General features: G+C 41.2%; 1 protein-coding gene across 3 annotated transcripts in view; it reads right to left on the minus strand.

Annotated features, from left to right (window-relative positions):
* ADGRG6 (adhesion G protein-coupled receptor G6) overlaps window positions 1-17,285 on the minus strand; it is a 101,384-nt gene that overhangs the window by 73,697 nt on the left and 10,402 nt on the right. The window lies entirely within an intron of this gene.

Raw genomic sequence — 17,285 nt, forward strand, 5'->3', positions numbered from 1 at the left:
CACATATTTACCTGGCTATGCAGAGGATTGAACTGTATGCAAAGCAAACACACTCCCACTAAACTACAGTCCTTCCCCTTAGCTGCTTCAAAATACACAGAAAGTATCTGAAATCTCTACACTGGCTTTAGCAACCTTTTGGATGTAGACTTTTTTATTTTTTTAATACATTTATTTAAAAAAAGAAGGGTGAAAGTTATTAAAATTGCTTCATCCATCCCATCGTAGAATTTTCCCTAGCAGAACTTTTTCCAATCTATTTCTGAACAATTTTACCAAAAGGGGATTCCATCACTTCTCTTGGAAAAAATATTCCATACAATAATAGATTGCACAGTAAGGTCAAACTTTATCCAAGTTGTCAATGGAGGTTCCAGACATCCAGATTTGGCATGGACGGTGCGGGAATTGGCCCTCTAGCCTAGTTTCCAGGTCAACCCTCATCCTACGCCTATAAATTCCAGGATTATAATAGTATTCAGTGAATCTATCTCTTGGCTCTCAGCCTCTCCACTTTCTCCTTTTGGCCAGTGGAGCTAGACCATTATAACAGAGACAAGGGTGAGAAGAAAGCTCTGCACACTTCCTTGATATGCCCTGTCTTTTCTCCAGGTGTTTCTTACCCACATCTCCAAACCTGATGGGTTCAACAAAAGGATGACAAGTGATAAGAATAATGTAATGAAATATGAGACTATGCAATAATGTTTTACGTAGTCATCATGTATGTTATCACCTTCCATGCCAGTGTGTAGGATATTTACTTCCAAGCAGATAGATAGATATCTCCCTTGCGTATATTTAGGAAGTGAGGCACCCACTGTAAAAGTGACTTCCTTAACGTTGGTTTTGACAAGTAGGGTTTCTTTTTTCCCCTGTCAATAAGTATTCCAGGAAAGATGGTTCCACTTCCACGTCAGCCACCCCATTCATTATTATCATATGTGATATGAAAATGTAGGAAATTTGTAAAGCCTTACAAAAGAAATAGGAAATGCTACAAAAGTTTCCCTGAACACATGCAATATTTTAAGTCAGAAATAAAAAGTGGACTTCATGTTGGATTTAGTATTCCTAAAAAAAAGAGAGAAAAAGGAAAAAGCAACTTCCTATTGCCAAAAATCCCAAACAATTAAGTTACATAAGGTGCAGAGGAAAAAACATGCTATTACAAATGGGCTTGTTTAAATGTCTGACCTGCTGCTGCACTTTAAATTACCCTCTGTAACTGCCCGGGCTTTATGACTGACTCGCTTTACAATTTCTGAAACCAAACCAAGCACATTAGCCAAAAGGAAATCTCTTTCATGATTATGTATTTAAAAGTAATACAGACAGGAAAATGGCATTTTGTTATCTCTGGAGACATACTTTAAAGAGGCTTGAAAAGATTTATGAAGCCGGATGACAAGTGCAACAGAGATTCTTGAAGAGAGTTGGGAAGTGACTTAAAACGTTTTTAATGCCGTTTTTGTTAATGAAGCCAACTGAACAAATTGTTTTAAAACGGACTGTTTTTAATTTAGTGCAATGCTCCTTATCTTGAACTTTAACACAATGTGCAGGATCAGAATTTACTACTGGTGCCACTGCCCCAGCATTATTTCTACAATCCCCCAATCATGAAAGGCCTTATCTGTTTGAAAAACTGGGCAGTTGATTAGTGTGTTTGTCAGTTTATTTAGGAATGTTTGAGAAATATTACATTTCTTAAATTTCTGGCTGATCTGCATTTATAGTGAGACACATACATATGGAATGTATCATATTTTTCGCCCCATAGGGCGCACCTAGTTTTTTTGGGGGGAAATAAAGAAAAAAAAAATCCCCTCCAGGCGCGGGGCTGGGGCAGGGGAAGCCCGAGCTTCCTCCAACCCCAGCCCCCAGAACAGGCTGCTATCCGCAAGCCATGGGAGAGCTGCGCGAAGCCCGAAGCCTGGGGGGCACTGAGCTCAGGCAGGCAGCTCTCCGCAAGCCGTGGGAGAGCTGCGCAAAGTCGCGCAGCTCTCCCACGGCTTGCGGATAGCTTCCTGAAGCCTGGAGAGCGAGAGGGGTCGGTGTGCACTGACCCCTCTCGCTCTCCAGGCTTCAGCGAAAGCCTGCATTCGCCCCATAGGACGCACACACATTTCCCCTTCATTTTTGGAGGGGGAAAAGTGCATCCTATAGGGCGAAAAATACGGTATGTACATAAATTATAAGTGAGTGATGAATGCCATTTAAACTCTGTTGAATTCCCCTGGAATTCAGAGTCAGTTTCCGTATGGCCCCTGAGACCACAGGTATAGCTCATTCATTCACACATGTAACAGAGCCTATAAATCCAATCAGCAGCACTAGCTGGCAGCCCACTCAGGGAATATTGGGTATCTCTCTGTATACCCTCCAACATTTCTCTGATGAAAATAGGGACATCCTATTCCATGATAATAATAGTAATCATATTATGATTTATACCCTGCCCATTTGACTGGGTTGCCCCAGCCACTCTGGGCGGTTTCCAACATATATAAAAACATAATAAAGCATTAAACATTAAAAAACAACACTTCCCTATACAGTGGTACCTCTGGTTACAAACGGAATCTGTTCCGGAGGTCCATTCGTAACCAGAAACCGCTTGTAACCTGAGGCTTGTAACCCATTAGTGAAAGCATGCCTCTGGCATTCGATTTCCGCTCATATCCCGGGGCAAAGTTCGCAACCCGGAGCGGCTACTGCCGGGTTACCGGACCTCGTAACCAGCAGCATGCACAACCAGAGGCGTTCGCAAACAGAAGTACCACTGTACAGGGCTGCCTTCAGATGTCTTCTAAAGGTTGTATCGCGTTAGCTCAGGGGTAGCCTAACTTCATACTCTCCAACATTTCTCCAAAGAAAATAGGGACATCCTAAGGAAAAGCGGGACATTCCAGGATCAAATCAGAATCTGGGGCTGTCCCTGGAAAATAGGAACACTTGAAGGGTTTGTCCTGTTCTACAAGTTGCTCTTCCAGACATAATATAGTAGACAAAAGGTTTACCGTTTTGATGCAATAGATAAATAACTGTTTATACTCAAGTTGGTTTGGGCTTGGGTGTAACATCATACATCTTACAGACCAGTTTCAATGGAAGCCCCATATAGAGGACTTGTGTAATCCAACTGTGAGGCTATGAGTGCATGGATACAGCAGCAAAGCTCTCCCTGTCCAGGGAAGGGTGTAGTTGGCATATCAAAACTAGTTAATAGGTTCTCCACACCACAGCGTCTCCACTGACAAAGATGGATGTATGAGCACCTCAAAACTGCATAGCTGCTGCTTTAGAAAGAGCACAACCCTGTCCAGAAGTGGTAAACTCCCAAACCCATGGGCCCTGAAACCCCTCACTCAGTTTCCACCTTTGGCATCAGTTTATTGGTCCCCATCCAACCCCCCACTAAATCCATGCCCTGGTTCAAAACAGTCATAGCCTCTCCTTATTCAGATATTAGCATACTGTTAATGCTGCGCATCCCCAAACAGGAGGCAATGTTATAGCTTATAAAGTAGTAACATTAAGAGGGTAACTTGTATTTTCAAGATACAGTATTCTTAATATCTCAGTTCTCCTCATATTTGAGAACCACATCCTATGTATGTGTTAAATCGTATAATTGCTTAGAGGGAATCCTTAGATCTAAAGGAAATTATTGCCTCAAATATGAAGTGGAATTACAAACCTCACTCTTTTGGAAGATGTTGGAATGAAAGGTGTTGAGGAAGCAGAAAAGCTTGGCATTACATCCTAGCTTTGTAACTAGGCTCTTTCATCTGGATGAATACCTTCACATCAAAAGTACCATATTGTGCAAAGTATTTATTTATTTTGGAGCTTACTAGAACACACAAATATCTGTACATAAGCTCCAGGCACTCTGCCATTCACTTAAGTCTGCATAAACTCTTTATGCAGTTCACAATCTTCTGAGGTCAATTTTCTATCAAAATGTAGTGTAAAAAGCCATCCTATCATTACTTCATTTCTGGTGCTACTTCCCAATATCCCCTTTAGGAATTATCTAGTAGCATCCAAAAAGATGAATGGGGGGGGGAGAATAATTAAAAATAGAATAGATAATTTTAAAAAAAGAAAATGACTACACATTTAATATGACAGATCAAGTTTTCATGGATCTCATGGTTAAAGAACAGTTTTTATCCGTGGGCTGTTGGGCTGCTGAATGGAAAAAAATAGTGGTGCAATTGACTTCCGACAAGCACACAGAGCATGAACAAGACTGAGTGTATTGGGGGGGGGGGGGCTTGTTTAATTTCACTGCACACAGGTGGTGTAGTGACAATAAAGGTTTATTATTTTATTATTTCATCAGTTATATATATATACTCTCGTCTAGGGAAACATGCCATAACAATTTATTTAGGGTGCCACAAGACACTGTTTTTGCTACAGCTCAAAACAGCTAACATCTTTGGAAATTGGTACAATGAAATGTAATTTAAAATTATAACATTTACTATCCCCAATAAGTGTAAATTGTGGCAGGCAGATAACAAAAGCAGGCAGGCAGATAACAAAAGTAATCCAAACTAATCATTCTCCTAAAGCAGAGGACACAGCAATGGTGAATGAGCAACAAATGAGAGAAAGAGTGACTTAATTTTTACGAGACAAACTAAATGTCAACATGCTACAATGGATCAATTACTGTGAGCCCATTTGTCATGCAATGCATTAGGCCCATATGAAAGTGATTCTTGTGATTAATACAAAATAATATCTACTTGAACAAGATTTTACTTTCTCTTTTGACAGAATTAGTGATAAACACAATCAGTCTCATGCTATCCTTTAAAGCAAATTCCTTGAAACCGATACCATAAACAAGGCTAATGAAAAAAGAAGTTAAATTGATGAATCATTAAGACTTTTATTTTATTTGGTAATGTGGTTTGCTTCCTGCTGGGTACAAGATGTCCATGGAGCATTTCATGCATCTGGAGTGAACAAAAGCAGTAGCTGATTATTTAAGATAAGAAGCATTCCACGCTATGTATCCAAGATTAGAATTTGGCCTAGACAGCAGAACTACTATCACTGGGAGCCAGCACACCACAGTAAATTGATTGTAAAGCGACAATAAATCTTTCGCCACAATGTGAACAAAAATAATTGATGTCCAGGAAAACATTTCTCTCTCCCTCTCTCATTGAGCTTGGATTAAAAACATCCAGATTATACATGGATGGGTAAGTAACAACATGGATGGTTAACCAGACTCAATTTATTGCTTTATTGGCTGTGAGAATTACTGAATGGGGGACAGTAGAACCTTTTAAAGTTTACTTTGAAGGAAGTAAAGATTAGAGGAACTAGAAAGTTAATTTGTACATCCCCAGATTCAGCTGGAGAAACACAAAGCAAATACGGAAAGAAAACAAATCCCCATTCTTATTTTTGGCCTCATTAACAGAGCTTCTAAGCCAATATCAGCCCCACTAAAACCACTGGACGATGCAGATCTCAGCAGAAAACATGGCCAATACAATATTGGAATTTATTTAGGACGGCTGTTATTTAGCCTTAACAGAACTGAATAAAAACATTTGATACGAAAGTCCCCAATGGGACTTGTCCTTTTACGTCTTTTGCAAAAAGGGAGTTAAATCATTGCCTAAACCCAACTCCACTGTCATCCTATGACATGATGATTACACAGATGAAAAGCAGACTTTGAAAATCCCTTCTCTTTTCAAGCAATGTGACTAAAGAGATCACAATAACTTGCAGAACAGAAGAGGCAGCACATTTCACTGCCAAGTATGCTCAAGTTTTTCTTCTCAAATCCTCTAAGCCCTTCACAGTAAGAAAACTGAATAGCAACACAACAGTAAAACAAAAACAAAAAACCAAGCCCTTTAAAGGTTTGGAAGGGAGTCCCCCAACGTTATAATAATAATAATAAATTTTTATTTATACCCCGCCCTTCCCAGTTTAAAAACTGGGCTCAGGGCGGCTAACAGCAAATATAAAACATTTCTGACCCAGTAGTGTCGTGTTACTTCGACATAAACTACAAATGTCCTCTGGCTGGATCAGCATTTATTTATATCTTGCCCTTTATATCAATCCCAGCGTGGGTAACAACAGTATTTAAACAACCAAAAATAAAGCACTGTACAACAAAATGAACAAACAACTAGTAAAACCAATAAAACTATCAAGAACAAAAACAGGTAATCAGCAGTAGACTCTATCATTAGCACCGCAGCAGTGACCAACCATTTAAAAGAGCTCAGGAACTTACAAGGGTCTCTCACTGGCCTTAGCCCAACCTCACTGTTTGGCCCCAGGGCCTGGTGTGGACAGCTACAGTCAGCTGGGTGACTACTGCTGCCTGGGAGTGAGCCATGAAAAAAATATGGACACACCTAGACACACAAATTACACCTGGTCTGAGGGAACTGCACTGGCTACCAGTCAGCTACTGGGCCATGTTCAAGACCTTGTTGTTAACATATAAAGCCCTAAGCAACTCAGGACCAGGTTACCTGAAAAACAGCCTGTGGGAAAATTCTTGTGGCACCACACCTTACAGAATATCATAGGGGGTGACCCCAGTGCTTTTTTCAGGGGGTACTCAAGGGAACACCGTACCGACACCTCTTTTTTGATGTTGTAAAAAAGTGTGGCACTTACTGTAACAACTTCATGGTGTGTACCAGCACCTATTTTTCAGGGGGGGCCACTGGTTTACTGGTTTAAGGCGGTTATTTTGTTTTAATGATAAATGGTGGGTTTTTTTTAGACTGTACACTGCTTAGAGAGTTGAAAGATATTAAGCAGTACAGTGGTAACTCAGGTTACAGACACTTCAGGTTACAGACTCCGCTAACCCAGAAATAGTACCTCGGGTTAAGAACTTTGCTTCAGGATGAGAACAGAAATCGTGCAGCAGCAGCGGCACGGTGTCAGCAGGAGGCCCCATTAGCTAAAGCGGTGCTTCAGATTAAGAACAGTTTCAGGTTAAGAACGGACCTCCGGAACGAATTAAGTACTTAACCCGAGGTACCACTGTATATAAATGCTTTCAAACTAACAGATGCAATAGAATGGCTGTCCGGCATGTGCACCATAGGACCCAATACAGAAGCCTGCTTGTGCTGGACTGGCCAGTAAAGCAAAAATGAAGGAGGGGTCAAACTGGCTGAGTGAAAGCAGGAGAAGATGCCAAGCAGGCAATACTGAAGAAAGGCAGTGAAAGAGCCTCACAGAGCAAGCCTACTGAGAAGTCCTACTGAATTCAGTGGAGCTTACTCCCAAGTAAATGGGGTACGGACTGAAGATTAAGAGAGGAAGAGCAGAGATTTAGAGGGAAGGTATGAAGGATTTCACCACTTTTCTAAGTTCACTGGCTAGCTGCAGTTAAGCAATCAATTTCTGCAAAACAGCTGCACTGGAGATGCCAGAATGAAAAGAAACAAACTTTCAATTGTATTAACTAACTTTATTTTGCAATATAACCTGGCTTTGGCCCAACATTATTTATTTGTTTATACTATGCCCTAACCATGTCCTGTTCAAAAATATTGGGAACTGGGAAAAATAATAATAATCAAGATTACAAATTCAGGGCATACTACATTTTCTTTCATCCCCAAGGTTTATAGTGTTTGTGTCAGGCAGCATAAAAAGGCACATCAGCAATGTATATATTTTATATCAATATAGACACTATAAGGATTGCATCATACCTTATTTTTCTTGCTTAGGCTCCAATCCTAATCCCATTTATCTAGGTGTAAACCCCCAATGAATTTAACAAGACTTGCTTCTGAAAATGCATGTTTAGGATTGCACTGTTGCTTATCTTCATGGAAAAACAAAACTGTGTTGCATATGCCCCAATGCAGTGGTTCCCAACCTGCGGGCAGCAGCGTTATTCCAAGGATTCTGTGAACGAATTATCCCAGAGCCCCAACCCCAGCTGCCTGATATGAATCTGTACTTCCAGTTGTTGCTGTTTTTATATACACCGCAGATCAGTCTCTTAACTATATTCTTTTATACAAAGTGAACATATACATAGACTAAAATCCTATGTCCAATTACCTAATACCCAGGTATTTTTTTAAAAAAAAATCACATCTATTATGTTATAAAATTGAACCGATTTTTATTTTCACAACAACCCTGTGAGCTTAAGAGAGTCCTGGTCACTAAGTGAGCTCAGTTCAGCAAGAACAAGTCTCACGGATACAAACATCAACACTAATACAGGCGAATTCAGAAACAGACATTATTACATATTCATCTATTCAAGTATTACTGCATAAAACTGACTTCCCGTTGCCCAAGTTATTTGTGGCTTTAACTGCATTGCAGCATTTGTGGTAATGAAGCAACAGTCTGCAAGTTCTGGAGCCATTTCTGGAACATCAATTCTAAAATCTGCCTCAAACTATTTAGCTCCATGAGGGTTCCTAGAAATCTTCCCTCCATGTACACCAGAAGTGCATTGCTGGATCAAACAAAAGACCCATCTAATCCAGCATCCTTTTCTCGCAATGGCCAACCGGATACCTGTAGGAAGCCTGCAGGAAGGATCTGAGTGTAGCAGTGCGCTTTCTGCTTATGATTCCAAGGAAGTGGCATTCAGAGGCATACTGCCTCCAACAGTAGAACACAGCCATGATGGCAACTAGTCATTGATTCCCCACCCACCCATGAATTTGTCCAACCATCTTTTGAAAGCCACCCAAGTTGGTGGCCATCACTTTCTCTTATGGAACTGAATTCTATAGTTACATGCCCTGTGAAGAACTACTTTATTTTGTCTGTGCTGAACCCTCCAACATTCAGCTCCATTGGATGTCCACAAGTTCTGGTGTTAAGAGAAAACTTTTCTCCATTTACTTTCTCTACACTCTGAATTATTGGACATCCCTCCTTCTTTCCCCCTCTTACTCAATCTTTTATTTAATCTACCAAGTCCCAAATGTTGTAACCTTTCCTCACAGGGGAGCTTGGCCATTTTGGTTGCCCTTTTCTGAACTGTAAATTGGGAATGTCTATCAAAACACAAGGGACGTAGGTGGCGCTGTGGGTAAAAGCCTCAGCGCCTAGGGCTTGCTGATCGAAAGGTCGGCGGTTTGAATCCCCGCGGCGGGGTGCGCTCCTGTTGCTCAGTCCCAGCGCCTGCCAACCTAGCAATTCGAAAGCACCCCCGGGTGCAAGTAGATAAATAGGGACCGCTTACCAGCGGGAAGGTAAATGGCGTTCTGTGTGCTGCGCTGGCTCGCCAGATGCAGCTTTGTCACGCTGGCCACGTGACCCGGAAGTGTCTGCGGACAGCGCTGGCCCCCGGCCTCTTGAGTGAGATGGGCGCACAACCCCAGAGTCTGTCAAGACTGGCCCGTACGGGCAGGGGTAATTTTACCTTTACCTTTATCAAAGCACAGCTGTACTAACTCAAACTATGCTTTGGTTGACAGAACCATTTCCACCTCAGCACTTTCATTTTTGAGTAAAGGTGACACAAACAATACACTGTCTTCCAACTGTGGTATACAGGCATTAAGATATTGACAGTTTTATTTTCTGATGATCCCCAACATGGAACTCATCTTTTTCACAGCTGCCCCCCCCCCCATAGTTCATTGAACTATCCACTATGACCCTATGGTCTTCCTCCTGGTCAGTCACTGTCAGCCAAGACTCTATTAGTTTACACCTGAAATTAGGTTGTGGGGGGGGGGGTTGCCCCATTTGTGTCACTTTACAGCTTACATTGAAGATCATTTGCCATTTTACTGCCAAATCATCCTATTTGGAGATATCTCCTCACAAATCCCTTTGTGTTTTAATGACCCTAAGCAATTTGGTTTCATCAGCAAACTTGGTACCTTGCTGCTCACCCCTAAATCTAGGTAGTTTATGTACAAGTTAAAAAGCACACATCTCAATACTGGTCACTGGAGGACTCCACTTTTTACATCCCTCCATAGGGAGAACTATCCATTTATTCCTAATTTCTGCTTCAAATGTCTTAACCAGTTCTCAATCCATAAGAAGACACCTCTTATTTCATGACTACTGACCTTATTCAGGTACTTTGTAATAAGGTTTCCACAGACACACACACACACACACACACACCCCAGCATCTTCTTGGTGGAGATACATACCATGTTTGTGAATAGCAGTTTCAGGTATGTATATCACAGTGCTCTTCCCACTATGTTCCTGGAAATCTCGCTTGGAGTCTTGAAGGATGTATGTGCTGAGGCAGCCAAGCTTATGTTAAACCCACTTTCAAGACTGGGATATTTCCATAAAAATTGCTATACAGTGGGGGAAATGGTTACCTAAATTAATTCTAACACAAAGCAGTTTCTGTTCTTTGCCTTTTGAATAAGAGCCAGTGATGTGGCAACATCACGCATAGGGGGAGGGGTATACACTGGAGAGAGTGAACCTTGATTTGGAATCCACAGTCTTTAGGATGATAGCCAGGATATCTTTACAAGCAAATCAACTCGCATTTTACAGATGAAATTTTATATCTGAACATTAAAAGAAAGAAAGAAATTCAGTAACTAACTTTCCCACATCTGGAACAGGCTCCCCTTCCATCTTCTATAACCTTATACAAAGGAAGCACTAAGGATCTTGCCATTTGCCACACATTCCTTTGTGATAACTTAAGCCATGAGCTCTTTTTCTGCACCTAATAATCACTTTATGATAAAAGATGACTTCAGTCTGATAGCATGAGCCTGTCACTGCACCATTAATTAGGGGAATAGGAACACTGAACGGTCAGGGCTAGCATTTGAACAAAACCAACTCTGTTCAAGGAGTACTGCAGCAGCCAGCCTGAACACTCATCTCAAGCTGAGTTAATAAACAAAGGGGGAAAACATCCCAGGAACACTATGACCATATTCCATTGTTCATTACTAAATTAACTGAATTCCTATCTTTCTACAGACCTGTAGTTTCCAGTCTGTAAAAATTATTTGTCAGAGCACTTTATATGACAAATATACGGAGAAGAAAGAAAGCAACTGAAATGTGGGTTCCATTTGCTTCTCATCACAGCACTGATTCTCTGAAAAACCCTACCTTTGTCTTTCGGAAAGCATGGCGGCGGGGAACAGCAGCAAGAAAACATATACCTAAAAAATCTGCACTTTTAATGAATTGTTGTTTTAAAATCTATTCGTATGTTACAGTGACCAAGATGGTGGACTAGCCAAAATGGAAGGATCTAAAGGAAGTGTAGTCTAGGTATAATCTGGCTATTACACTCCAAGAGGTTTGCTGACATATGAATGGAATATCCTATTAGCCCTCCATTCGCCTACATTTCAGCATACATGCCTTCATTTGGTTCTATGAGCAGAAGTGAAACAGTGAAAGCATGTGGCCTTGCTGGCACATTTGCTGATCTGTACTATACATTCTAGCTGAGTCCCAATTACAGTGGTACCTTGCAAGACGAGTGCCTCGGAAGACGAAAAACTCGCAAGACGAAAGAGTTTTTCGTTTTTTGAGTTGCTTCGCAAGACGAATTTCCCTATGGGCTTGCTTCGCAAGACGAAAACGTCTTGCAAGTTTGTTTCCTTTTTCTTAAAACCACTTGAAGAGGTGCAGTTGCGACTTGACCGTGCTTCGCAAGACGAAAAATTTGCAAGACGAAAAAACTCGCAGAACGAATTAATTTCGTCTTGCAAGGCACCACTGTATTGTGAATTTGAATAACCCCCAATCATTCAGTAAGAGATTTGACTTCCTTGGATTTCCCTTTCAACTTCATTTTTACCCATCCTCTCCTATTTGAGATGCTTCCTTTTTTAAGGTCAAATGTGACTGCACTGAACTTTCTTGACAACTGTTTGCTTACACATATGTTTAATTTTATAGAATTATGATCACTGCTCCCAAAACCTTCAACAACACATACATCTTTCACCATGTCCCATGTGCCACTTAATTTTAAGTTGAGGAATGCCAACCCCTCATCAGTTCCATGATAAACTGGAGCACAGTTACTTTGGATATCTAGAAATTTTATCTCTTTGTCATGATCAGAACATGAAAATGAAGGCAACTCAATTCACCCAATCCTAGACGTTTTCTTTATAACCGCTTTGCCTGTTCCAAAGCTGTGGAATGTTATTGAAAGCAGGCTCCAGACCACAACTAAGCCTTGATGGGCTCAGGCTCAAGTTAAACTCTGCTCCCACTTTGTTTTATGCATAATTATTTTTTTTTTTTTAAAAAACCTGTCCTGTTGCATCTGACCTATAAACATACAACCCCCCTTTCTCAAATAAGCCAACACTGATGTCATAAATATATAGAATCAAAGGATTGTAGAGCTGGAAAGAAATCAAAGTGTCATCTAGTCCAACACCCTGCAATGCACGAATCAAAACTAAAGCATCCCTGTGTGCAGGGTTTTAAACACAATACAGTCTTACCTTGGGTCAAACGCCTTGGTACTCAGACGTTTGGCTCCCAAACACCACAAACCCGGAAGTGAGTGTCCCGGCTTGCAAAAGTTTTTTGGAAGCCAAATGTCCAATGTGGCTTCTGCGGCTTCTGATTGAGTGCAGGAAGCTCCTGCAGCCAATCGGAAGCCATGCCTTGCTTTTCAAACTGTTCCAGGAGTCGAAGAGACTCCCAGAACGGATTAAGTTCGACAACCAAGGTACCACTGTAATGGAACTTAAGAGAAAATGTTAAGACAATGTACCATGGTTTTTTAAAACTGCTTTGAAGGTTTATTTTACAATCAAGCAGTGAATAAATTTTATGAAATAAATTAATATTTCTTTCCATTTCATGAGAAAGGAGCACACAGGGTGAAAACACACTATTTTGTGTTGAGAAACGTTACTCACTTTTCTTAGTATTTAGGACCAATAATACCCCACAGACTTAGAAAACCACGTTACAACCCAAATTTTAATAAGTTTTTCCGTTAGACACAGTTAGACATTATACGTGTTTGCAGAGTCCATGTTGAACAGTACTTATTAATTCTGGTTTTGGAATAATTTTGACCCTAAATGCGAAACTCTCCCAGAACGTTTTGACTCATTAAAAACTGACAAATCACTGGGTCCAATGGTACAAACCCAAGAGTTTGTAAAGTACTCAAATGAGAAATTACCGATCTTCTAACAAAAAAAATGTAACTTGTCTCTAAAATCTGCCTCTGTACCTAAGGACTGTAAAGCAGGCAATGTTAACATACGTTTTTAAAAAGAGATACTGATGATATTCTGGAATTTACAGGCCAGTTAGCTTGGTGTCTATTTCAAGAAAACTGGCAGTCAGCATTATTAAAGATAGAAATACCAGGCATATGGAGGAACAAGTCTTGCTGAATCAGAACCATACCCATACACACCCTGATGATATGATGAGATAATTTTCACAAAGCATTGGTAACAATGCTATATAAACATTCCGTTCTTCTTGGCACCGTATTTGGAATTGCAGTGATTTTGTTCTGCCTTTGTAACCCAAGGATGAAAAACGAGCGCTTACTTATTTGCCACTCACTTACAGCTAGGATCTTTGGCTTTTACTTAAGGTACATGATTTAAGAATGCCAGAAAGCACACACCTGTTGAGATTTGTGTGCCACACAACAGCTTGATAAAGATAAAAGTAAATTAACTGTAGTAACATGCAGTCCTTGAAATCCTGTGTTAAATTATTCTATTGAAGCTTTGGGATTCCCTGTACAGGGAGGTCCACCACCCTCTGATGCAGCTGTGGGAAGACCTCGCTTTTCATGCAGGTATTTGGCATGACTTGTTGTTAATTTTAGCTCTCCTGGCACACTAACTTTTATGCTATCTATGGCTTGATTGGTATCAGTTATAACTTATTACTGATCTGTCTTTTATTGCTTTTAATGTATTGCAAGTCAAGCACGGATATTTTGTTGTTAGTGAGATAGTAAATTTTAAAATAATTAAATAAACCCTCACAGTCCTAGTAGTTTTTTCTTCTTTCTTGCATTTTTCTTGTATTTAACGGACAGTGTTTCAATAATGACCTAATGCAGTACAGTGGTACCTCTGGTTGCGAATGGGATCCGTTCCAGAGGCCCGTTCGCAACATGAAAGGAATGCAACCTACAGCGGCGCATCTGCGCACACACAGGTTGCGATTCGCTGCTTCTGCGCATGCGTGTGACGTCATTTTGCGCATCTGCGCATGCGGTGAAACCCGGAAGTAACCCTTTCCAGTACTTCCGGGTCGCTGTGGGACGTAACCTGAAAGAACGCAACATGAAGCGGACATAACATGAGGTATGACTGTAGTAGTAAATCAGCAGAACCTAACTGTTGTACTGAACCAGCAGTCTAACTGATCCAGCATCCTGTCCCCAGCACAGACATGCAGCAATTTGTATAAGCAGAGACTATATAGAATAATGAATGCCTTTTTCTTGCTTCCATGAATTCACCTCTTGGAAATACAGTAGCTTAAAGAAGATCCCCTTCATGGATCACTGCCTTGCCGTGGCGAAGGGGCTTGAATAACTCAGAGAAGCTATGAGCTATGCCGTGCAGGAGCCACCCAAGATGGACAGGTCATAGTGGAGAGTTTTGACCAAACATGATCCACCTGGAGCAGGAACTGGCAAGCCACTCCAGTATCCCTGCCAAGAAAACTCCATGGACGAAGACAACAGGCATATGAAAGTTATGACACTGAAAGATGAGCCCCTCAGGTCGGAAGGCGTCCAACATGCTACTGAGGAAGAGCGGAGGACAAGTACAAGTAGATTCAGAGCTGATGAAGCAGCTGGGCCAAAGCCGAAAGGACGCTCAGTTGCGGATATGCCTGGAAGCGAGCGGAAGCGAAAGGAAAGTCCAATGCTGTAAAGAAAAATATTGCATAGGAACCTGGAATGTAAGAACCATGAACCTGGGTAAGTTGGATGTGGTCAAAAATGAGATGGCAAGAATAAATATTGACATCCTGGGCATCAGTGAACTAAAATGAACGGGAATGGGCGAATTCAGTTCGGATGACCATCATATCTACTACTGTGGGCAAGAATCCCGTAAAAGAAATGGAGTGGCCCTCATAGTCAACAAGCGAGTGGCGAAAGCTGCACTGGGATGCAATATCAAAAATATAGAATGATCTCGATACGAATCCAAGGCAGACCTTTTAACATCACAGTAATCCAAGTTTATGCACCAACCACTGGTGCTGAAGAAACTGAAATTGAGCAATTCTATGAAGACTTACAACACCTTATAGAAATGACACCAAAGAAGGATGTTCTTCTCATTATAGGGGATTGGAATGCTAAAGTAGGGAGTCAAGAGATAAAAGGAACAACTGGCAAGTTTGGCCTTGGAGTTCAAAACGAAGCAGGGCAAAGGCTAATAGAGTTCTGCCAAGAGAACAAGCTGGTCATCACAAACACTCTTTTCCAACAACACAAGAGACGACTCTACACATGGACATCACCAGATGGGCAGCATCGAAATCAGATTGATTATATTCTCTGCAGCCAAAGATGGAGAAGCTCTATACAGTCAGCAAAAACAAGACCTGGAGCTGACTGTGGCTCAGATCATCAGCTTCTTATAGCAAAATTCAAGCTTAAACTGAAGAAAGTAGGAAAAACCACTGGGCTGGTAAGATACAATCTAAGTCAAATCCCTTATGATTACACAGTGGAAGTGAGGAACAGGCTTAAGGATTTAGATTTGGTGGACAGAGTGCCTGAAGAACTATGGATGGAGGCTCGTAACATTATACAGGAGGCAGCAACTAAAACCATCCCAATGAAAAGGAAATGCAAGAAAGCAAAGTGGCTGTCCAACGAGGCCTTACAAATAGCGGGGGAGAGAAGGCAAGCAAAATACGAGGGAGATAGTGAAAGATACAGGAAATTGAATGCAGATTTCCAAAAAATAGCAAGGAGAGACAAGAAGGCCTTCTTAAACGAGCAATGCAAAGAAATAGAGGAAAACAATAGAATGGGGAAAACCAGAGATCTGTTCAAGAAAATTGGAGATATGAAAGGAACATTTCGTACAAAGATTACCATAATAAAAGACAAAAGTGGAAAGGACCTAACAGAAGCAGAAGACATCAAGAAGAGGTGGCAAGAATACACAGAGGAACTATACCAGAAAGAAATGGATGCCTCGTATACCCCAGGTAGTGTGGTTGCTGACCTTGAGCCAGACATCCTGGCGAGTGAAGTCAAATGGGCCTTAGAAAGCACTGCTAATAACAAGGCCAGTGGAAGTGATGATATTCCAGCTGAACTATTTAAAATTTTAAAAGATGATGCTGTTAAGGTGCTACACTCAATATGCCAGCAAATTTGGAAAACTCAGCAGTGGCCAGAGGATTGGAGAAGATCAGTCTACATCCCAATCCCCAAGAAGGGCAGTGTCAAAGAATGCTCTAACTACCGCACAATTACACTCATTTCACACGATAGCAAGGTTATGCTTAAAATTCTACAAGGCAGGCTTAAGCAGTATGTGGACCGAGAACTCCCAGAAGTGCAAGCTGGATTTCGAAGGGGCAGAGGAACCAGAGACCAAATTGCAAACATGCGCTGGATTATGGAGAAAGCTAGAGAGTTCCAGAAAAACATCTACTTCTACTTCATTGACTATGCAAAAGCCTTTGACTGTGTCGACCACAGCAAACTATGGCAAGTTCTTAAAGAAATGGGAGTGCCTGATCACATCATCTGTCTCCTGAGAAATCTCTATGTGGGACAAGAAGCTACAGTTAGAACTGGATATGGAACAACTGATTGGTTCCAAATTGGGAAAGGAGTAAGGCAAGGCTGTATATTGTCTCCCTGATTATTTAACTTATATGCAGAATTCATCATGCGAAAGGCTGGGCTGGATGAATCCCAAGCCGGAATTAAGATCGCCGGAAGAAATATCAACAATCTCAGATACGCAGATGATACAACCTTGATGGCAGAAAGTGAAGAGGAATTAAAGAACCTTTTAATGAGGGTGAAAGAGGAGAGCGCAAAATATGGTCTGAAGCTCAACATCAAAAAAACTAAGGTCATGGCCACTGGGCCCATCACCTCCTGGCAAATAGAAGGGGAAGAAATGGAGGCAGTGAGAGATTTTACTTTCTTGGGCTCCATGATCACTGCAGATGGTGACAGCAGTCACGAAATTAAAAGACGCCTGCTCCTTGGGAGAAAGGTGATGGCAAACCTAGACAGCATCTTAAAAAGCAGAGACATCACCTTGCCAACAAAGGTCCGT

The sequence above is a fragment of the Podarcis muralis genome, chromosome 3, assembly GCF_964188315.1.
Source record: "Podarcis muralis chromosome 3, rPodMur119.hap1.1, whole genome shotgun sequence".
NCBI lineage: Eukaryota > Metazoa > Chordata > Lepidosauria > Squamata > Lacertidae > Podarcis > Podarcis muralis.